Below are 24,043 nucleotides of genomic sequence, written 5' to 3'. Positions count from 1 at the left end.
ATTTATAGGCGTAGAATATATGCTGTTCACTGACTGTTCTTTAAACCAACACTAAACAGCACAAACAACAGTTACACTTATCCATGTATTATTAACTTTGTGCCTTGACTGTATTTGCAGGTGCGGAACTCTGGATGAGCCACGAGCAGTGCAGCGGTACGTACAGTCGATGGACCACATAGGCCGCAAGGTGATCGTTCACACATGTGGGCTCATGGTCCGGCCAGCCTCCCCGCGGCTGGGTGTCACACCAGACCGCGTCGTGTACCACGTTCACAAAGATGCACCTTTTGGTTTGATTGAGGTGAAGTGCCCTTGGAGCAAGAGGCCATCTAGTCTCCAAGCACTCGCCTCACCAGATTTTTTTATTGAAGACTTATATGACATTCCACACCTGAAAGAATCAAGTGACTACTATACACAAGTGATGGGACAGATGTTCTGTGCAGGACTCCTCTGGACACACTTTATAATATATGCAGAAGCATGAATGATTGCGTGCAGAGTTGAGTTTTGTGATGACACCTGGGCAGCAGTCTCACCAAAATTGGACAACTTGCAGACTTGAACTGGAAATAATTGCGTTGGAAGTGCATGCCAGGAAGCAAGTGCAATAAACGAAAGCAGTTTTGAAAGTGAAACGTTGCTTATTGTACCTTCTATGGCGTTCTGTCTCAACTACTTAAGCTGCCTCTATGAATATACACAAGGAAAAGGTTTAGCTTCAGCATTCTGAGCTAGCAGCTATGTATGGCTGCACAGGGATTTCTTGAACACATGTAAAAACTGCCAAGAAAAACAGTTCAATAAAAATACGTAGCACTTTATCAGATTGCTGATATAAACACTTAAATAGAAATACATAATACTTTAAGGACTCTTTAGCAGGGGTGTTTGGAAGTTAGTTCAGAGGGCACACATAGTACACACTTGGTTGATGATAGGTGCGATTGTGATGGGAATACTTTCGATCATCTTCAGCAGCGCTCCAAGAGGTTCAAGTAGGTCCCTGGTGGTGAACCCCTTATCAGCCATCACAACATCTCCTTGTTCAAATGGAAGCTCGAGAAAACGACTTCTTTTCACAAGCTCCCCTGTCTGAAACACTGCCTGTCACAAGTGGGGACAAAAAAGTAAGACCCCGTCAGGGGAAGCGCAAACCAGTCCCTTGAAAATATTGCTCGATTTATAGTTAGAGTAGGTCTCTGTGTGGAAAACGAAGGAACTTGGGACTTCATATCTTATCTCTGTAGCATCGAGGATTACCCGAGTCTTTGGATACTTCTTGAACTCATCAGGTATGTTTTTGTCAGCAACAGCTCGTGACGGCCACATTGGCAGGTCTGTGAACCTGTCGAACATGTGATTAATCCAGTCATTGAAAAGACGGCTTACTGTGTTTTGGTGATGTTAATACGATGGCCGAGGTCCTTTTGAAAAAGGCCTAGCCTCAAGTTCACGAGAACCATAAACAGCTGGTTCTCGATGGTGAGCACTGGAGGCCTACCGACTCCCCTTTTCAGATTTGGTGCATTTTGGTCCTCCTCCTTCAGGTCAGGTTTAAGATATTGAAGGAGCTTGATGAAATCACCATATGATGACAGGCCGGTATAAAACTCAAAATATTCATCGTTGTCTTTAAATTGCCCAATGCAAAATTGTGCTGCAGCCTTTCCAAGATAGCTGCACCTCTGCATGAGTAGACACACTATTGCTTCAAGTTTTGCAATTTTTGCCTTTGCTTGCGCCAACTCATTTTGCAGTTGCACTGCGTGTTGTTGCAGCAAAGCTGCGAAGTCGCATGGAGATTGTGCATCTTCACAAGCATCTCGAAACATGCCTTGTGTAATGTTTTCACTATTTTCTGTGATTGGTGTGTCATTGTTCACTGTGTCCTGCACAAACATGGCACGGAGAGGATTCTTCATGGTCGGGGCAGGTCGGGCTTTTGGTGGCTTCCTTTTTTCGGTGGCTTTCTTGAACGCAAAAAAACGGATGGAACTACATTCTCTTCTAGCATTCGGCGGCCACTAACAATGTTCTTGAGGCAATCTTCCTTGTTAAAGTGCCTGGAGCACACACGGGCTGTTCTAATATTAAATGGTCGCTGCCTATTGATCGCAGCCAGCCATACTTTCCGGACGCTGCTGTCATCAGAAATGCAGCGAAATGACACCTGAAAGAATTGAGAGATGCATGAGGCTCGCACGTCTGAAATACTGATAATTATCGGGTGGATTTATATATAAGTGAACTTATTTACGTCATATAACTGAGATGGAAATAAGAAAGTGCAACTGACCTCTATCAATGTGTACTTTCTAAGCTGTTTCTCTTAACTCTTACTGCAGTGTACAGTACGTTGTAAATGCGGTTGGAAATCAAGCTTGTCTCTTTTGCTATTTCATAAAACTGATGATTTGCTCTAGTGTAAAATATGTAGTCAACACAAATATTGTGCATTTAAATTGTCAAGAATTTATGCATCCCCACGTCGAAAGTGAACACGAAGGGTGTTGTTATAAAACATGTGTCGATTGGCTGGTATTGATGCGTTTTCATTCCGAGCTGTGCTGGTAACCCACATTTTAGGTCAATATAAAATAGCGCACCGCACTCCGTTCCTCTCGGAGCATATGATAGTCATGCGGACGTAACCGCCGTGCAGCAACACTCAACTTTGAGCCGCCGAGGTAACGCTCACGACTACTTTAGGGCAACCCACAAACGCGTTTAAAAGAATAAATTTAATCAATGTACCGAAAAAGCATTCTGAGTGCCAAGCATTTCTTGCGGACTTCTTCGACTTTGAGCGTATCTACCTAGCCGCCTAAGACTTTGTACTCTCGTGGCCGTTTCGTTAATGGGATGTATACCAAAATTGGTATCACGTGACATGACTGTATGACCAACATAAACGGCTGGTTATATACATGAAAATTATGGCATGCATGTCATGAATGACATGATATACATGCCATGGTCTTCGTGCTCGTGCGGTCATTTTGTTAACTTCATATATACCAAAATAGTTATTGTTGGACGTGACTGTATGATGAACATAAATGGCACGTGGTAACACAGGAATCATGACATTCACGTAATAAACAGCATCATTTACATACCACTGTCTTGGTGCTCTTGCAGCGTTCGCTACCTTGATATACACCGAAGTTGGTATTATGAGGCGTGATTGTATGACGAACATGAATGGCAGGTGGTAACAGGAAAATCACGATACGCATGTCATGTACGGCATGATTTGCGTGCCGCACTCATGATGGGCTCGAGAGCGTTCCTCGATCATGACATATACCAAAACTGGTATGACCTGGCATGACTAAACGACAAGCGTAAACAACAGGTGGTAACACGAAAATCATGACATGCATGTCATGTGCAACATGTTTTACATGCCACGCTCATGATATGTTGGTGGCCACTTCACTAGCTTCACATATACCGAGATTTGTATGGGGTGACATGACTCTATGACAAACATAAACGACAGATCTAAACATTAAAATCACGAAATGCATGTAATGTACGGAATGATTGAAATACCACGCTCATGGTGCTCTCACGGTCGTTTGGCCATTGTGATATATACGAAAATTGGTGTGGCATGACGTGACTGTATGACAAACATATATGAGAGATCGCAACCTCAAAGTTTCATCATGCCCCGCTCATGTCATGAATGCCTTGATTTGCCTAAGAAAAAAAACAATGCGGCATATGCCTCTCCTCGCTGACTGATTCACATTACCGTATTTACTCAAATGTAGCGCAAGTTTTTTTTTTCAATATTTTGGTACCTAAATTCGGCCCTCGCGTTACAATCAAATATTGAAATACATACGAAACGCCTATCTTTTCTTGCTGGGCGCAATGAAAAGTCACCCCTTCCGTTACAATTGTGTTCGCGTTACAATCTAGTAAACACGGTATATCGATTCCCACAATGCGCGAGATCTGCCAAATTTCGCCATAGGAGCAAGACACTCCTGAGGTGTCTGATAACGTGCCGTAGCACATCGAATGCTTAAAAAAATATCCGCAGTGATACGCAAGGCATCCCACTAAACGGCAGCTTGTCACACGTACTCTAGAATCGAAAACGAAACTACATAGGAGAAAGGTGTTTCAGTACCATCGGTTCTTCATTGGAATCCACCGACGACGCGCACTAGCTTCCCATTTAGCGTGTGCCGTTACCGAAACGTAAACAAAACAGCACATTCAATGAAATGCAGGTACGCGCGAGCAGCCGCAATAAAGCTCGTTGCGTGAAGGTGGCTTCTGTGTGAAGCGTACAAATCGTCTCCACTTGGTAAACAGCTGCTAGCGAAAACGTTGCAAAAACTGCCTCGCTTCGGCATGCAGGAACTTCTGGGAGTACAAGTACAGATGCTGTTACACGTCTTATTTGCTTACAAAGGCGAACGCAAACACATTACTCGGGAGCAGTAGCAGGAGCACATGCTGGAAACGTCGACAGCCAAGAAAAAAAGCAAGGGGCTGTTTACTGTTTAACTTTTTCCCTTCAGCATCCCGTGTTCCGCTCTGTGTGCAGCAATGGACGCAGCAATACGTCGGCATTGCGGTTGTTATCCACTGCATGCCTCACGTCGATACGCGTTGCATATACGTACGTATACGCACGCAGATTGTGCGGACTGCGCCGCGCTTAGCCTCTAATATGGCAGCTATGCACATGACGGCCGACAGATGGCAGCAATTTTGCATAAGGTCTATAGGTCTTCGGAACTAGAGCGTGGTCGCTAGATGATACACCAGCTAATCACTCACTTCCGGCTTCTCAGTCGCTCGACCCCTATTGAAAATCCTAGCTTGGTGAATGCTGGAATTTTTGGTGGATATGACGGAAAAAATAGTAGACAAGGTGGAAAGAATAGTGGATGTGGTGGAAGCCGTGGTTGTTTTACTGGCTTATGATGGCGCGACTGTAAAACATGTGATAGTGGCGAGCCTCTTTTGGTGTCAAGTGGAAAATGCTGGCTGATGGTGGCGATGCAAAACAAGTTTTGGTGGATGGCTTGGTGAAGAAGCTGGATGACGGTGGAATGACTGAAGCATGGTAGATGATGGTGGCGTGATGGCGGTGCACAGGACAATATATGAAATCAGTCATTTCTAATGTTTTCCTGTTGAATGTGCAGAAAAATGTGTTTACAGTTCAAAAAAGCCAACGCCGATCATTGCGCGTTCTAGCACGCTTTTTCTTTACCCATGCGGCGTCAATAACCGCCTCAAGTTTTGTGGAGCACAGCAGCCGTGAATGTTTACATTTTGCGCACGTACGTATTAGGTTTACATCCGTGATGTGTTGCTGTATTGTGATGTTTACAAGTCTAGAGGTGTCGGTGTGAACAGCGACAGTACTGTGTTACACGGCCGCGCAGTTGTCGAGAAGTAAGCGAGCTCTGGCTGCGCAATTGCCCCTTCTAGCAGGTAGACCAGATAACAGCCGCGGCTTCATACTGCCACGCTAGAAACGCAATTCTGGCAATTCTTGCACACTCACATAACTCAGCGGCACTTTAAGGCTACAGTGAAAATGCATGCGAAGCTAAAATGTACAAACTTTAACTTCGGCCTGTCTCGAGGTAAGCCACACCAAGTATGACTTCCGCCATGATATTCTACCACCATGATTGCCACCAAAGGTTAGGCATAGCGTACCGACTGAGTCCGTCTACGTGTCATCGGCGCTTCTGGGTTTCAGGATGCACGATCACGATGAGTACGAATAATTTTACAGCGGAGCTGTCTCATCGGCTAACCTAAATGAAGCATTTTTTTTCTTGTGTACGATGTCCGCACAAGACAAAATGAACATCGATGCGACGCCCTTCCAGGAAACGCCTCCGGTCACCGGCCGGAGGCGTTTGATATAAAAGCGAGAAACGGCTAATAAACTTGGCAGTAACAGCCGGTAAACTATACCCCCCTGTCGAAGAAAACAGCGTGTCCCAGTGCAATTTTGACACTGCGTGACACTGGAAACGTTGTTTCGCACTGGAAAAGGCGCTGTAGCATGCTGTCAGACACTGGGCAGCAGTGCATTTTCGCTGGCACGCACTGGGCAGCGCTGTCATGTCACTGGTTAACGCTGTAATGTCACTGGACCACACTTGATAGCGCTGGAACGACACTGCACGCACTGGGTTTGGCACTGCAGGCTGCGGCAGCGTGCAATGCCCCACATTGGACGCTGTCACTGGACGTTGTTACTGCACGCTGTCACGCTGCACTGGCAGCGCTGCCCTTCGGCTGGGATACTTGGGCGTCGATATATTCTCTGTACAGGAATTAGAGCACGGTATACGTCTCAGCTGCCTTGCGCTTGACAGCAACCAAGCTAACATGCTACGCCGAGGGAAAATGTCGTAACGGTAGTTCACTTTTCCAGAAAAAGTAGTTAAATTGTTCTGCAGACCGGCACACGTATATCGTCCTGCCGATCACCCGATTTAGCGCAGCTTTCTGTTCCTCCCTTAAACACTAGCCAGACGACTAGCAGCTTCTTTATTGCACAGGAAGTAACAGTAGTACAGGCTGATGAAAGGCTGACGAAGCTACCGGGTCCCCACGCCGTTTACTTGGTTTACTGACCTAGGTGTGCCAGGTACGCGCCGCCGCCCTACGCGCTTGCTTGCTTCGACGTGAAAAATTTTCCTAGCTTCGCGTCTGCAGCTGCACACATTAACTCTTGCGCGTGGCAATCTTAGACTAAAAATACACGTAAGCGCCATAACCCCATTCAGGCGCAACGTCCACATACGTGGACGCAACTTGTTTTTGCCAGTTTTTTCGACTAGCCGGAAAGAAAAGCCAAGATACATTGCGCATAGCATCAATTTTACCTTCTGCATGGTCAACGTGCCTTGATTTAACCTCAATGTGCTAAGTACGACCATAACCGATCACTTTGGTGAAGGCACTACGATGTTAGACGGGATGTTCGACGTGCCGCATTCCAGGACCAACGTCATAAGTATTATTTTTCTCCGCACGAAATCAATGCAACCAAAAACAAAATGCACATGCATTTTAAGCCAACAATTTCCTTATTCTTATATAAAAATGGAGCATGACTGACTGCTGAATAATTAAATATTCAATTATTCTCTAATTAAGATTAATTAGCAAAACTCGCAAACAACAGCATATTACTTTATTTTCTTTCTTGGAATGTAATAATGAGTGCCTTAGAATTACGTTGTGCGAATTTGAGACATGTGCAGGCAGTGCATCATAATTCGCGCCTGAAGGGGATAATGTTAGTGTGAACGATCGAAAGATTTAACCATCGGCCCACACGTGAGTTTACCCGCCACTGCGGCAACTACGTGCAACTACTACAATCTACGTATAGCGGTGACAGGCCCACGAAAACGCTCAAAACCTCGTGCACTTTGAGCACCCGACATAACTGACGCACGTAGTGCGATGTTACTATGCTTTTATGCGAGTTGTAGGCATGAGCGTTCGGGTGACATTTTTATATGTAGTAGCAATGAGCTACGCGGCTTGATAAGCACACTCATGTACCGCATATCCGTGTGAAACACCCTGCAGAATTGCGAGCCAATTTTTCAGGTCACACACTATCACTAATCTAGCCGGTCATGTCACGGCTGCCTGTTCTAGATTTTCACTCCTCCCCCCTCCTGAGGATCCAACCCCTGCAAAAGGTTCTGCGGACGCCCATGGTTGTAGGCATTCACTAAAGCACTTTCTTTGCCCCAAGTTCTCATGTTCCTGCACTTTCGTGGCTTTAAGTCATGAATGTGCGCCTGTTACGTACACAATAATCTGTGCGAAAGTAATTCAAGGAAAAAACGACGTTGTTTCCATTGCCTACATTATTTGAAAACTGCCTTGCATAACTGCCCCCATTCAGAAAGAACATTTGCAAAGCAAGCATGATTAGTGTCACAACACCACCTCTGCCCACCTCCCACCATTCAATAATATGGCAACAAAATAATGCCCCCACCTCCCCGAAGGGAATCGTCAGGAAATGCGAATGCATTTCTTGCGCCGAGAGTACACGGCGTAGTAATTTTAATGGCGTAAAGCTGGACACATCGACGCTCTCAAGTGTCTCCCTTTTCGGCGCCTCTTTCAACGAACGCTTCTTACGTGCGTTCGTAATCACCTCAAAGATGTTGCCACCGCCTTCAATGCAGCACAAACGCGTTTAGAACGCGCTGTTTTCAGGCTGTGCCAAGGCAGCACAAGCGCTACAAACGCGTTTCAAACGCACTGCATTGAGGCGGTGGCGCAGGGAGGAGAGAGAGCGAACGGCAAGAGAAGGAGCGGCGAAGCACTGGACCTACCCTCTCCACACACGCGGGAGCTCCGCCGAGCCAATGCCACCTAGAAAAAAATTGCGCTGGCCGAGCTCCCGCGATGCAAGCGCCCTCACACGCCAGAGCGCGCTCCTCCTCTCCACTCACTCTCCGCTACTCCGCCCGCACCACCTGCTCTGGTTGCTAGGAGCGAGGACAAGCGCGCGCACCCGCAGCTGTAGCTATGGGAGAGGGAATGAGAGCGGAGAGGCACGCGGACAACGCCGGATGCCTTACATAGCCCGACTAAGAAATGCATTCGCATTTAAAAGACATCCAAATGTTCCTATAAAGAATGCGTTTTTTTAGTGGCGATCGCCTAGACATTGATGCACTTTTTGCAGGATTATACGACTTATGAGACAACGACAAGGTTTATGTGGTCTGTGGGTATATCAAGATAGATTCAAAGCTTTTACTTACAGTGCAGATTAGCCAGTTAACTTATAATCGTAAAATGGCAACATAGAGAACAGTAAATGAAATAACTTATACAGGCAACAACAGACAAGCAGCATTTCAATTATTCATACATAAACTTTTTATTATTGCTCAGTCAGCAGCACCGATGGTGTATTGTGATGAAAAATTATGATAACCATACATGCAAGCGAGAGCTGCATGTATATGTCAGACCGCACTAGTCCGAACACTTCATTTATAACCCGATGCCACCTAAACCGATAATGTGCAGAAAAAGATTACTTTAAAAACTGGCAAAGTACTTCCATATCTGTGGAGGTAAATTGAGTATAGCTATTTGATAAAGGACACAAAATCCATACTGAGATGAAATAGACAGGACAAGTGCCATACTTGTTTTATTTGGCCCTCTATATACAGGAAATAGTACATTCAAAATATACACACTACTTTAGGCCAACTGCTAAAATACTATTCACGGAAATAGGTAATCGTTTCATGTTTCATGCATGAAAACAGCTGCTTTGTTCCGTCTTGTGGTGTGACATAGCGCTAAAAGTTCACCACGCTAACCAGTCATAGCAAACTGGCTTGTAGCATAGCGTATAAACACACAGGGACAAATAAGAAGACCGGACGAACACAGTGTTGGCAAACGCAGGTGGCGCTTCACTCAATACACATCAACTCAGCATCACTGCCACTGCCATGTCAACTGAGGCAAACTGCAAAGACATCTGTGTACTTCGATTTGGGTGCATGTTAAAAACTCCAGCTGGCCAACGTTATTATCGAATGGCGTCGTAATGTATATGTACCTGCAATTCTATGTATAGCTGCTTTTTAAACTAAAACACATCACCACCCGCAGTTTTAGAAACTAGGCTGCATTGCCATGCCAGCTCTCTGCATGGCTAAGCAACGTATAAGACACTTTGTCAACAGCACCAGACAGAAGCTGCTCGCACCTTTTTTTACCACTGTTGTGGTCAGAACATAGCAGTGTAACTCGTATAATTAACTACCTAGCTTCACTTGCGGCCCACTCGCTATTTCTAGCTAGCTGGAAGCTAACTCAGCCGCCTTTATTATTGGCTGCACACTAATGTTGACAGAATGAAGTTCGAATGTAAAAACATGGAAAGAGTGGTCATGGAGGCCAGTGACAGTGTACATCAAGGCACAGAGCTGCAACTTGTAGCACATAGTGAATTTCAGCCCTGTCTGTAAGTTCACAACATTCGACGCTCAAAATAGCACTGTAGAAGGCCTATAAGCAGTAGCATATTTTATGTCCACTATTGGACACCATGTAGTCGATCACAGTCAATGCAAAAAATACTCTGTGGTGCCACTCACAACCCAGAGATAATTTTTAGTCAACAGAGGCTATATTAGCCTATCAACCTTCACTATTGATTCCACCAGCAAGTGTCATTTACGGTTTTAATAAAAATTTATTTAGTCTGGTAGTTTCACTCAACTACAAAAATTAAAGGTGCAACTATATCAACCTCTTTCACGTTTGACTTGATCCATGAACGCAAGATTAGGATAGATTGCAGAGTACATAGGGCAGCTGCCTTTTTATCACAGGCTTGGTCTGCGTGTCGCTATGTTTCAAATCTTCGATTTGTAGTGAATATTGATACATAGGTATCTGTTCCACAACAGTGATATATCAAATTTATTAATATTTTCCCAAAACTGGTTAGTAGTGCCCAACCTGACATCCACAATCATGGCTCGACTTCACACTCCCTTCAGAGGGCGGTAAGAGTTTCTGATAAGTACGATATAATAAAGGAAGCTACATTGGGCAATAACTGCACAGGATATCATTGTTGAGAGTACAAGCTTTATCACTGAAAAATATAAAAAAATAGTGAGGCATTAACATACTCCTGGTATAACATTAAGGTATATATAGAAAGGAGAAGTCCTTAGTGCATCCACCACTTTTGAAGGGGGGTATAAATCAACAATGGGTAGCAGGCAGAAAGCCGTCACAGCGAAAAATTGCCAGGCCTCTGCTGAAACCGCAGCACAGTCAGAGCGAAAGCTGGAAGAGCGGCGTTTCTAGAGCCCGTTGCATGCTCTCTTGCGGCTACTAATAAAAGTACACTAGCAAGGTACCCACTACGCCATAAATCACAATTTTTGTGAAGTTGCGAAGCACCTACTAAGCCATTATTCGTCATTCTGCGGAGAACCGAGGCACCAGCTACACGTCTGTAAGGCATTATGTGCACTTTGTTTAAGCGACGACATGCGCAAATGGATCATGCGCTTATAGGCTTCCTTGGCAACCAATACAAGTGCATTTGGGAGGAACCCACTACGCTATAAATCATTGTATTTTACTGAGACCACGAGGAAGTGGATCATGCGCTTATGGGCTTCCTTGGCAAGCAATACAAGTGCACTTGCGAGGAACCCACTACGCTATAAATCATTGTAATTTTTGAGATGTAGGGCAGCAGGCACTGTGCCATTTTTCGTCATTCTACGGAGAGCGTTGGTAGCTGCTAACGCATGTAAGGCATTATGCGCACTTTGTTGATGCTGTGTCTGATGACGATGAAGAATTATGGCAGAGCCCTTTGTAATGGGTTGGAAGCATTCAACAACCTACTCGTTGCGCAATTCGCATTGTGTGACGCCTGGTTACAGAATTCGCGTTGTGCGACGCTTGGTGCTTATTTTACTCTTCTACCACGCTATATTGCATATGCTAATGTGGTTCCTTCCCGACATGAAGCCTGTATAGGACCTTTTTGCAAAGCAGTTTGAAGCACCGGCATGGCTCAGAGGTTGAATACTGGGCTCCCACGCAGAGGGTCCAAGTTCGAACCTCGTTCCATCCTGAATTTTTTTTTCTTATTTCGTTTTTTTTTTCTTATTTCGAGCGATACTGGTTACGGACACCGGCGGCGGCGGCGGCGGACAACTACGGCGCCAAAAACGGCTGGTGAAATGATCTCATAACAGCCTTCGCTGTAAAACAGTCCAACACGCTCTGTGCCAACAGCTCACGATCACGTATCACACCAAAAAAGCGTCCCACTGCTCAATGCCTAGCTCATTGACCACTACACTAGTATTTCTGAGGCTTTACATGCCAAAACCAGCATATGATTATTAATTTCTAATTTCTTTGAGTTCACGTGCCAAAACAATGTTATCATAATGAGGCACCGCCAAGTGGAGGGCTCCCGAAATCGCGACCACCTGGGGTTCTTTAACGTCCACCTGAATCTAAGTACAGTCGCCTCTAGCATTTCACCTCTATCGAAATTCCACTGGGATCGAGCTCATGCCTTTCGGGTCAGTAACCAAGCGCAGTAACCACTGCAATACTCTAGCAAGCAAAGAACAAGTATGAATATATGTGAAAAAAAGAACAGCTCAAGACTATGCCAACATACGAGTACCTACAACTGTACACATAGCATGCTCTTTAAAACCCGGTTCATCTAAGAAAGAAGTCCGGATTTTACCGTACATGCACATTGTACCCACTTGTACAAGGACACTCTAAATGCTTACAACAGTAAAACCAGCACTGTGACCATATAGCAATGTACCAACATGATAAATTTGAAGAGAACAATGACACACAATGAAAGCAAAACAAAATGCACACAGAAATTAGAACTAAGTATGCAAACCTATTTTAACATCCTTTTGAAAACAGGTGATTATTATGTCCACTGTAACAGAAAATAAAGTTGCATGATAAAGAAAGTACTTCTTTGCAGTTCTGGAGCAGCGCTATCAAAACACAGCCAGTATTCAGCTCATTCACAGATCAGTTTTGTGCTGTCTAAATAAAGTAGCCTAGTGATATCTCAGACCCCAAGAATTCGAGCTTGTAGATATTTCAGGCGTCACAAATGAACTGTCACTTGCCACATAAGGCCTTGCATGTAACAACGATTGTTTCGGAATTATGCCTATAAGAACTAACAATATCAGAACTAATAGACAATAATGCCAAGGAAAGTATCGGGGAGGTTATTTGCAGTGATAAGGGTAACAATGTAAACAAAGTGAAGTGGACGAAAAGATAATTTGCCACCGGCAGCGACCGAACCAGCGACCTTTGAACGACGCGTCCCATGCTCTACCACTGAGCTACGGCGGCGCTGATCCTCCCGTCAACATATGGGGTAGATATGTGAACTAAAACCTAGGAGTGTTAGTCAGCGCCGATCGCAGCCATGGCGGCAACAGTGGAACACTCTTTTTTCTGTCTGTTGGCGTCACATAGCACGTGAACATTTTAAGAGCCGGCTCCTGACCAACAATTCTTCGCACACTACCTGAAGGCAATAGGTCTACCGGAACGAGACCCTCGGTATGAATGAAGGTAAGATGAAGACTTTTAATGGCTCGTTTTTCTTTGTTAGACACAATATTGTCACGTGCGTTCCTTATTATCACATTTGCTGTATTCGGTTTTCGCCCACAAAGGCTGTCAGCAACGCTCAGCGCAAGCCCCGCCTCATTGTTCGAGAAGCTTCGCGATTATTGTAGATAATTTTGTTAAGAGTGCGCGCAAGACGCGAACACGCGAGCTTATTCTAGATATTGCGCGACAACCAGCGACAACGCTGGAATATTCTACGGCACATGAATAAATGCCGACGCGCTTCACCGCTTCTCAGTTGATCGAAGGTCGACGCTCTGTTCGCCGCTATCAGTGCATACCGTGTGTATTGCTGTAAATTACCTTTCTGTTGATCGGCCACAAGTCCGGCCAAATAACGAGTTTCATCTTGGACACCTCGCCTGTGGTCTTCGCCGACGTCACGACCCCGTGACATCTGGTGGAGGCGCTTCCAGCTTCATGTACTGAACACCCCGCTCCAGCCGTGAGCCAAGGCCACACCGTCAATGGGACCTCGGCGCCACCGCTGACCAGCTAGACAGCCGAAAACAACAAGGTCTCCCACCAGAATACAGAATCCTACCGAACAATCCAAAACCACGGCAACGAAGGCAACAAGAACGATGACTGCAGCAGTGCCACCTACAGCGATCGTGATGCAGCCACCCAGGGAGCCGCCGACCTTCCGTGGTTCTCCATGTGAAGATCCCGAGACTTAGGACGAGACCTTCGAAAGGGTTTCGACATTTATGTCTGGGACTCCGAGGACAAGCTGCGCCACGTATACATTTACCTGGAAGAAGCAGCAAGGACATGGATCGAGAACCGAGAATCGACACTTTGAATCTGGGACCCCTTTCGCAGCACTTTCTTGGAGACCTTCCCGAGCGTCGTCCAAAAGGAAAGGGCGACGACCTTGCTGGAGACACGGGCACAACTGCCAAAAGAGAACGTGAACATTTAGCGGTAGAAATGACTCGACTCTTCCGCCACACTGACCCCGACATGCCCGAGGAGAAGAAAGTCGGTTTCCTCATGCGAGGAGTCAAACAAGAACTCTTCACTGGGCTGATGCGGAACCCACGCAAGACCGTCCAGGAATTTCTGTCAGAGGCAACAGCGATCGAGAAGAAGCTGGAAATGAGCACCCGGCAGTATTCTCGGCGCACAATTCAAGACAACGCAGCTGTTCATGCCCTTGAGTCCGAAGATTTGCGCAAAATGATCCGAACCATCGTCCGAAAAGGGCTGCGAAAGCTTGCACCTTTTTCGTAACCCGAAGTGACGTGGATTGCCGATGTTGTGCGGGAAGAAACTCAACAGTCACTGGGTGTTCTTCAGCCAGCGCCGCCTCAGCCGCAAGCCATGATCTACGCTGCAGCAGCCCGACGCTCCGTTCCGCCTCCGCGCCCACGTCAAGACAACGCATCGCCACAGTTCGGCCGCCAGACGCAGTCGCCGCCACCACCACCGACGCCCTACCGTCCTCCTATCGCCCAGCGCTATGCCCAGCGCTACGCGCCAAAAGGGACCGATGTTTGGCGCGCCCCATACAACCGCCCGCTCTGCTACCACGGCGGCGAAGCCGGCCACACGAACCACCGCTACCAGTACCGACAGATGGGGCTACGCGGATTCGCCGTCAACGCGCTGCGACCGCGGCCAGGAGATCGGCCTCGCGACATCGGCGACTACCTCACCGGAAAACAATGGCAAGAACGACGACCTTCCCGCTCGCCGTCGCCCGGCCGCTACATGTCACCGCACCGCCGGCAGTACACTAACCCAAACCGGGGCCGGTCGCCTAACCCGTATCCGAAAAAATCACAGCATATCCACGGAGTGAATGATGATGAGTGGGCGAAGCTGCGGAGGTTCATCGGTTGGTTGGTTGGTTCCTCAGTACTTTGGCTCAATCCACTGCGGGGGATAGGCCATGAAGCGGAAGGTTCATCGGTAAACCGTGAATCTTCCGTGAATTCTGCCCAGTACATCATCACCGAGGTGAGATCGGGCGCGTTTATACTAAAGGTTCGATGAGTTATGACGACTTGCAGCTCACTTTAATTTTACATGTACGCTGTGAATTTTCATTGTTTAGAAAACCATTGCTTTAGAAAAATCTGGCGTCTTTCGTTAAGCAGCTGGCGTCTTTTCGTTTTGCTTTAGAAACATCTGGCGTTCTTTCGTTTTGCTTTTACAAAACATCTGGCGTCTTTCGTTGGTTTATTTCATCAATCAACGGCGTTTTGAACAAATTTTTTATTGTTTAATCACGTACAGGAGAAATCTCACCAGGCACTACCTTGGAGGTAAACAATGGCTGCTAATGGGAATGAGAGACAGAAGAAGTCGGCTTTTAGCTAACACTTACACTTCTACTTCTACTAACGTTTCCTACTGGAACATGCCAATGGCTGCTAATGGGGAATAAGAGACAGAAGAATTCGGCTTTTAGTTAACGCGCACGCTGCGAATTTTTTATTGTTAAACAACGCACAGGAAAAATCTCCCACCGGCACCACCTTGGAGGTCAAAGCGTAAGACTTGTTACGGACTACGACTACTACTACTACCACTACGACGACGACGACGACTACGAGGGACGAACGGGTGCCGCCTTAAGGAGCTTCGCCCCTAAAACTAAGGGCCGCAACCGATGGAGGTGCGGTTGCTGTACGAAGAACTGCTGAAGATCCTCTGCCGCCCCCGACGACGCCGCGACGAAGCCTTCAGAGCACGACTCGAACCAGACACCCCCTGACGAAGAAATCTCGCGGACCGAAGAAGACCCGACGACGCAACATGGAAGCAGCGGAACAAACCGACGCAGCTGTGACCCCACGCCGCGACCCAACTGCAACGCAAGACGACGAACTAGCGGCCTCGACGTTCTTATCGACGACCAGAACGACACCGCTCTCGTCGATACTGAAGCCGAATATTCCGTCATCAGTGGGCCTTTCGCCATGAAGTGGAAGAAACTTAAAACTGCTTGGGAAGGCCCCGAAATCCGTACCGCTAGAGGACATCTCATAACGCCGTCTGGAGTCTGTATAGCAAGAGTCGCAATCAATAATCGCACATATCCTGCGAGTTTCGTAATCTTGCAACACTGCTCCAGAGACGTCATACTTAGCATGGACTTCTTAAACCACCACGGCGCCGTCATCGACTTAAGAACCAAGTCGATAACCCTATCGTCGGACAAAACAACACCGCGGGATATGAAGCCATGTCAACGTGCCCTGAACGTGCTCGAGGATCAAGTTACCATCCCGCCTTGCTCCAGCGTCATAATTCCTGTCAGTACCTAAAAAACACCATCTTCCCAAAGGGAACCCTGATGGTATGCGAAGCAGCAGCGTTGGGCACCGGTGGCGTCACGGGTTGAACGGCGCTAACGCGGTGGAGAGGGGGAAGCGAGAGAGAGGTGACACGTACAGACATGTTTCAACGCATACGTTAGGCGCGCGTCAGGTTTATTGCGCGTGAACCGACGAGTCGGCGGTGTAGCGAGCGGCGTTCGCGGTAGCGGAGTGAGCGGCGGTACTGGCAGGTGCTGCGGGCGAACGGACGAGGCGGCATCTGCGGGCACTGCGGCGAGCGCGCGGCAGGCGAGGGAGAGAGTGACGTCAGCGCGCTCTGTGAGGGGAGCGTGACGTCAACGCGCAGCTGCGGCGTGACCTACTTGGCACCGCTCCAACAGTTGCGGCGAGGGGAGCGCGTTGCGGCGCGTTCCTACGGACGCATGGAGGGAGAGCGTTACACAGGCTAGTCAAAGAGCTGCTTCGCATCTAAAAGCTGAAGACATCGAAGGTGTGATCGAGAACGATCAGCGTTTGCTGCTAGACTGTGACATTTTCGTAGCAAGGGGCATTGCTCGGTTGCATGAAGGAAAAGGAAGCGTGATGCTAACGAACTTCTACCAAGAATACAGACACCTGAGCATGGGCACGACGATTGCATTTTCAGATTCTGACGAAGCTACGACGACTACCGCAATACCTGAGCCACTCTTCGACGTAAACCAAAGTCTCCCCGCTCGCCAACAGCAACAGCTTCGATGCCTTCTGCAGGAATACAAGGACTGTTTCTTCTCGTCATCGGGGGTCCGACAAACGCCCCTTGCTAAGCACAGCATTATAATAGAAGAAAATGCTGGACCCCTCCGTCAGAGTCCCTACCGGGTTTCGTCGCGGGAACGGGAGGCCGTTAAGAAAAAGTCGACGAAAGGCTACGCGACGACGTCATCCAGCCGTCCAACAGCCCGTGGGCGTCTCCCGTGGTGTTAGTGAAGAACGATGGAACGCTACGTTTCTGCGTCGATTATCGTCACCTGAAGAAAATCACAAAAAAGGGCGTTTACCCTCTCCTACGGATATAAGACGCCCTGGATCGACTCCACAACGCGAAGTACTTTTCGTCTATGGACCTCAAAACCGGCTACTAGCAAATCGAAGTCCACGAGACAGACCGAGAAAAAACTGCCTTTATAACACCGGACGGCCTGTTCGAGTTCAAGGTCATGCATTTTGGTCTTTTCTCGGCACCTGCGACTTTCCAACGCGTTATGGATACATTGCTGGCTGGCTTGAAGCGGCAGACGTGTCTTGTGTACTTGGACGACGTCGTTGTGTTTGCCTCAAACTTCGACGAACACCTTCGGCGCCTTGAAGTTGTACTTCAGGCAATCAAAACCTCCGGAATCACCCTGAAGCCACAAAAGCGCCGTTTCGCGTACGAGGAGCTCCTTTTATTGGGCTACGTCATTAGCAAATATGGAGTTCGCCCCGACCCGCGGAAAACAGGTGCCATCCCTGCCTTCCCGCCACCCACCGCCAAAAGGCCGTACGCCAATTTCTCGGCCTGTGCGCTTATTACAGACGCTTCGTGAAGGAATTTTCATGGATCGCCGAGCCACTAACTCACCTCACGAAGAGTGACGTGGAGTTCAAAATGGAAACTGCGCAAGTTGAGCCATTTCAAGAACTGAAACGACGCCTGCAGACGCACCGATACTTGCGCATTTCGGCGAATACGCCGATGAGAAATCCACACCGACGCAAGCAGCGTAGCACTCGGCTCCGTTTTTGTGCAGAAGACTGACGCACTGGAAAGGGTCATCAGTAATGCTAGCCGGTCTCTATCTAAAGCAGAAGGTAACTATTGCACAACGGAAAAGGAGTATCTTGTCATCGTCTGGGCTACGTTTAAATTTCGCACCTACCTGGCCTTCAAAGTTTTGAGCGACCACCACGCCTTGTGTTGGCTAGCCAACTTGAAAGACCCTCCAGGTCGCCTAGAACGGTGGAGCCTAAGACTTGAAGAATTCGACATTACCGTCGTTTACAAGGGCGGAAGAAAACACTCCGATGCCGACTGCCTGTCCGTGCCCCCGTCGACGCCCCGCCGCAGGAAGACCACGATGATGACTGCTTCTTGGGAACCACAAGGGCCGACGAATTCGCTGAACGACAGCAAGCCGACCCGCAACTTAGGGGGATTGCGGAATACCTCAAGGGCAGGACCGCCGTTGTACCGAAAGTATTGAGGCGGGGATTGGTGTCATTTTTCTTGAAAAATGACGTCCTCGTAAAGAAGAACTTCTCTCCGTCCCGGGCCAACTACATTATCGCTGTACCTTCGGCACTGCGACCAGACGTTCTGCAGGCCCTGTAAGACGACCTCACAGCTGGCCACCTCGGCTTTTCCCGCACGCTCGCGAGGATACATTGCATTAAAATGGAGTTGGCCGAAAATTAATGAAATGTAAATTAAAAAAACTATGCCCTGCCTCCACCACCTAAGTATCGCAGGCGAAAATTGATAAATTAGATAAAAGAATAAAATGTACTTAACTTTCGATTAAAAAGAGAAAATAGAAAATAAAAAAGTAAGCATTTGATCCCAACACCTAGCGAAACCACCTCGAAGGGAAATATTTTCTAAATTACATACTACGGTTTCTCTTCATCTTGACTTACAAATGTTTATATACAATGGATCTCCGATCAGGTCGTCTTGACTAACAAGTCTTCCATTCTTTTTTTTTCCTCTTGTCTCTCTTGTGTGACTTTCCATTCCTCTCTTTGTTGGGTCCCCCTGTTGGAGAGATGGGTCCCTGTTGAGCTTGTCATCCAGTATGTCCTTTTGAGGCTTACTGTAAAACACATTAAATTGATAAGTCACTCAACAGGATTTTAATGAATACAGGTTAGTTGTTATGGGTTTTCTTTTCTTTTTTTATGACTTTTATTTACTACCCCAGCTCCTCCCTAACTCCACCGTCTCTTACAGAAGTATTGAGGGATAATAATAATATCATAACGATATAAAGATGCACTGTATCGGCTTCAAATCACATCACTACAAGTACATGTAGTATAATTACGCAAGTTCAAGCACGGAAGGCGGTCACAAATCCGCCACCGGTCCCCATGCAACCTATTCATCCTCCGGAAACGCCTTTTGAAATAGTGGGACTTGACCACATGGGCCCGTTTCCACGTACGTCGCGCGGCAACAGGTTCCTCATCGTTGCCACGGACTATCTCACGAAGTGTACCGAAGTCAGGGCCATCCCTAACTCTTCGACGCAGCACGTCCTCACGTTCGTAAACGAGTGCGTCGTTTTTCGACACGGTACACCACGCTTGCTCGTCACTGACCGCGGCACGGCCTTCACGTCGCGCGCATTCAGGAACCTATTGAATAACCACGGAATTCGACATACAGCGGTCACCCGTCAGGACCCACAAACAAACGGTCTCGTGGAACGTACAAACCGTACCGTAAAGACATACTGTCGTCATACGTGAGTCCAAGTCATGACAACTGGGACGAATACGTTGCCGCAGCTGTCTTCGCCCTCAGTACGTCACAGCAGGAAATCACACGGGAGTCACCGTTCAAACTTGTCTATGGAAGGACGCCAAGGCTTCCGAAGGAGAGTTTATTTGATTTGAACACAACGGCGCACCACCATCCGCACGACACCAGTACAGCAGAGCTCCTTCGGAAGGCCCGCTTTAGAGCGCACCTGGCCATAGCGCATCACCAGGCGAAATTCCGCTCGCCATCCCGTGAGAATTACACCCCTTTCAAACCGGGAGACCTAGTGCTGGTTAGACGCACCCAGCGTGTTCCACAGCGCTGCCAGAAGTTTCTTCCCCGGTTTGCGGGTCCATTTCTGGTGGCGAAAGCCCTAGGCCCTGTTACGTTCCGCTTGGAAGTTATTCCAGAACTAGGCACCAAAAGCCAAAACCGTGTTTTTCCCGCCCATGCAACACAGTGGAAATTTTATGTGCCGCGTTATTTTTATGTTCTCTCCTCTTCGTCTTCAACCTCCGACTCTGTATGTAGTGGATCATACCAAGGATGTGACTGGGTCCAACGAAGTGGCTGGCGCGTGAGGGGGAGTCTAATGAAGGAAAACGAAAAACGACGGAGTTGTGTTGGATCGTGTTTCTCTGAGTTGATCTTGTACGTTACGACATATAATAATAATATCAGAAAGCAATAAAGATGCACTGTATCGGCTTCAAATCACATCAATACAAGGACATGTATAATCACACAAAGTCAATCATACAATAATTGCCAAATTACCCAGGCCATGTTGATGGCAATGATTGATAACAATATGTCCAGTACATATTTGGTCCATTTGATTTTCTTGTCTTGCTTTTCTTTTTCATGTTTTTCCTCCCTTTTTTCTTCGTTTACCTTCTATTTTTTCTTCTTCTCTTTTTCATCTTTCTTTTTCGTTTATTTCTTTTTCCTTCTCTCTTTTTTTTTCTTTTGTGTCATTTTCTGTTCTCTCTCTTTTCGAGTCTTTTGTATTTTTTATTTATATTTTTTAAAATTTTCTCTCTTTTTTCTCACCCTGTATTTTTTTCCGGAGATTATAAGGCCGAAATGAATTGAAACTATAACTGCTGACATCGTATTTTTCTCTAGGTTTTTCACGTTTTGTTTAAAAGAAGATATGGTAGATGAATATACATTGGTCAAAAAATCCTTTTTCCAATTATTGATAGCTTCTCCAGAGGAGGAACATGCCACAAAATGTGGGTGTATACCCAGTGGGGTTTTTGTTAGGGGACTATTTCGAGGGAGTTGTTTTAACCTTTTAGCAAGGTTCCTCTCTAACCGAAAGCGGTGTGACCCTACTGGTGACGATTTCTTCTGAATGTCTTTCATGGATGCATCCTTGTGTGGAATTCAGCTGGTAGAGAATTTGGGTGGTGTCCTTTGTCCTTCCTGTTGCACCGTGCTGCATCCCTGTTGGGGAAATATATTGATTGATACCACCCTCCGTTTACGACGAAATCCCCTCCTCGAGAAAGTAAGTTGGCCGAATGGGGGTGTATTATTTGGCCTTTGAATTGCTACCTGATATAAATTTTTGCATTTGTTTCCTCTACCATTTCCTCCAATATTTTAAGTGCCTTTTCTTTGTTGAACATATGTGTTTTTTTCGATCAAGTTGTTTCTAAACTCTACTTTGAATTTGCCTTGGTAGTTTTTCGCTTTTCTTTGTTAGGCACAATAATAATGAGAACTAACAGACAGTAATTCCAAGGAAAGTATCGGGGACGTTATTTGTAGTAATTAGGATGTAAATGTGAAGGAAGTAAAGTGGACAAAAAGATAACTTGCCGCCGGCAGGGACCGAACCTGCGACCTACGAATAACGCGTCCGGAGCTCTACCACTGAGCTACTGCGGTGGTCCACTAAGTCGTGTCCACCACTTGCATCTATGAGAGGTAACATTTCAGTGGTGGCTCTGGACTTATCAGGGACTTATCAGTCCTTTGATGGTGAGCTTGTGACCAAAGAAGATCTCTTGTCCTGTATTTGATTCTAGTATCTGATTGCAATGCAGATGCTTTTGTGCATCTCTTGTGCAGCCTCTTCAACCTCCACCTTCTGTTATGGTCTTCCTGGGTCATGTTACTAGATGCGAAGCATCTTATAGCGGAGTTCAAACCGGTGGTGGTGGTGGTGTGCGGCGTGACCACCCTTACTGCGCATGCGCATACCCTTTCCACACATCTGCTCTCCACTCCCCCTCCCCACTACCCCTGCCCACTCCCCTCTCCTTTTCCCCCTTTCTCCCTCTCCCATCCCCCTTTCTACTGTTCCTGTGAAACGCGGGCTAGACATGCCGAAATTCTCTCCTGCGCAACACCGCGATGAGCGCCAGTGCATGCGCGTCCCCTTCCACTATCTCTACTCTCCTACGCTGCCCCCCTCTCGCACGCCTGTCGATTGTGTTCCCCGCTCGCACCGTGAGAATTAACAGCCAGGCTAGAGGGAAGACAAGACGTGCGTAGTGTTACTCTTCGCGTGCCACGACGCGAGGTCGGTAGCATGCCCAACGAACGCCAATCGTGCAAGTGGTCCGGCTTCGCATCGCCTCATGGTCCCCTTTAGAGGGAAATGGTGTAATTCTTTCCAGTACCATACACAAGTATGTCAGTTGCGGCAGGTGACGCCTTCTGGGCCATCAAGTACTGTTTAGAGTCGCTTATGAAAAATCTGCTCACAACCAAACCAAATGGTAACTAAGGCCATCTGTACCATCCAAAAGCGTTCTGGAATGTTGTCAGCTGACTCGACTTTGATCCAAGATGCAAAGCTAGCATCCGTTCTTTATATCCAGTTTGAAGAAAACTTTTGCTTGTGAAAGTTCTTGTAAGATATCATCTAGCACTGGCAGGGGGTGTTCTCTCCTTCGTTCAACGTTTTCAAAATGATGCAGATTCGCACTTCGCAGCAGTTCTATTTGTCAATTACCACGCAGCTCACCCATGGTGTTAGCTGGTCCACGTTGGCAATTATTTATTTTTTTCGAGTTCTTGTAGGACGTACGGTATTTGTGGCTTTATGCCGTGTAGTTGACACCTCAGGTGTAACTGCAAGCCGAGTAACAGTGTTTTTTAACACGATAGTGGTTTATGCCGGGTTCCACCACAGCCCTACTGACGTATTTTCCTCACGGATATTGCGTTGTAAAATACAAAGACTAACAGATGGCAACGAAAACAACGAAAAGAAAAAGTTCCGTCAACGGGAGTCAAACTTGCGACCCCTCGCTCCCCAGCGCGCGGCGCGAAACGATTCGTCCACAGACGGCAGCTGCCTCGCTATGCTAACGCCGAGCTATTTTTATACACCATTTGCCGGTGGTGGTACTCCGAGATCGGTGGTACATAAGCGTGTTTTGGTTATCACTAGCGAGATGGCAAGAAGGGCTCGAAGGGCGCGCTTTAAAGGTCGTCGTCCCGCGCGTCGTGGCCCCGCTCTACAGGGGCTGGTCGCTCCTGCGCGCGTGAGCGCTTATCTCGTGATGACGGTGGTTTGTACGTCTTGTGCTCTCACCGTAAGTTCGCCTTGAGAGCACGAAGGCCACTTGACTCACTGCAGAGGCAGCTTTTGTGAAAGGAGTGCACTGCTTAATCAGAAATAAGTTACAACTGTGACAGTTCGCGCTCATCCTGTGTATGTTCGTTCCGTGCCTCCTTTCTGCTTGAGCGGCGCGCTGCAAGTTTAGAGCTTACATTCTTTGCGTGAGAATAAAATTTGTTGCCACTGCATTCCTTCCTTCGTCCTTGTGCTGAAACAATGCGCAATAAATGGGCAACTACGTCTGTGAAGACGTGTTTCACTTTCGCGTTATACCGATTCCTACGACAAAGGGACCAGCCACTTTTTTTCGCTTTTATGTACCGTCAGGTGTCACATGGGTCTGCGCTGAAATGTATTATTCTTGAAAAGTTTCCTTGATTTTCTGTAAAGACTTCTCGGAATCTGTATGCAATAGTGCTCTTCAATGAT

At 47.1% G+C, this 24,043-nt stretch overlaps 1 pseudogene; it reads left to right on the top strand.

Annotated features, from left to right (window-relative positions):
* LOC125758262 (uncharacterized) overlaps positions 1 to 24,043 on the top strand; it is a 78,928-nt pseudogene that overhangs the window by 6,193 nt on the left and 48,692 nt on the right.

This window comes from Rhipicephalus sanguineus, chromosome 4 (assembly GCF_013339695.2).
Source record: "Rhipicephalus sanguineus isolate Rsan-2018 chromosome 4, BIME_Rsan_1.4, whole genome shotgun sequence".
Classification (NCBI taxonomy): Eukaryota; Metazoa; Arthropoda; class Arachnida; order Ixodida; family Ixodidae; genus Rhipicephalus; species Rhipicephalus sanguineus.
The sequence above is the reverse complement of the archived record's forward strand: the minus strand, read 5'-3'. Positions and strand labels throughout refer to the sequence as shown.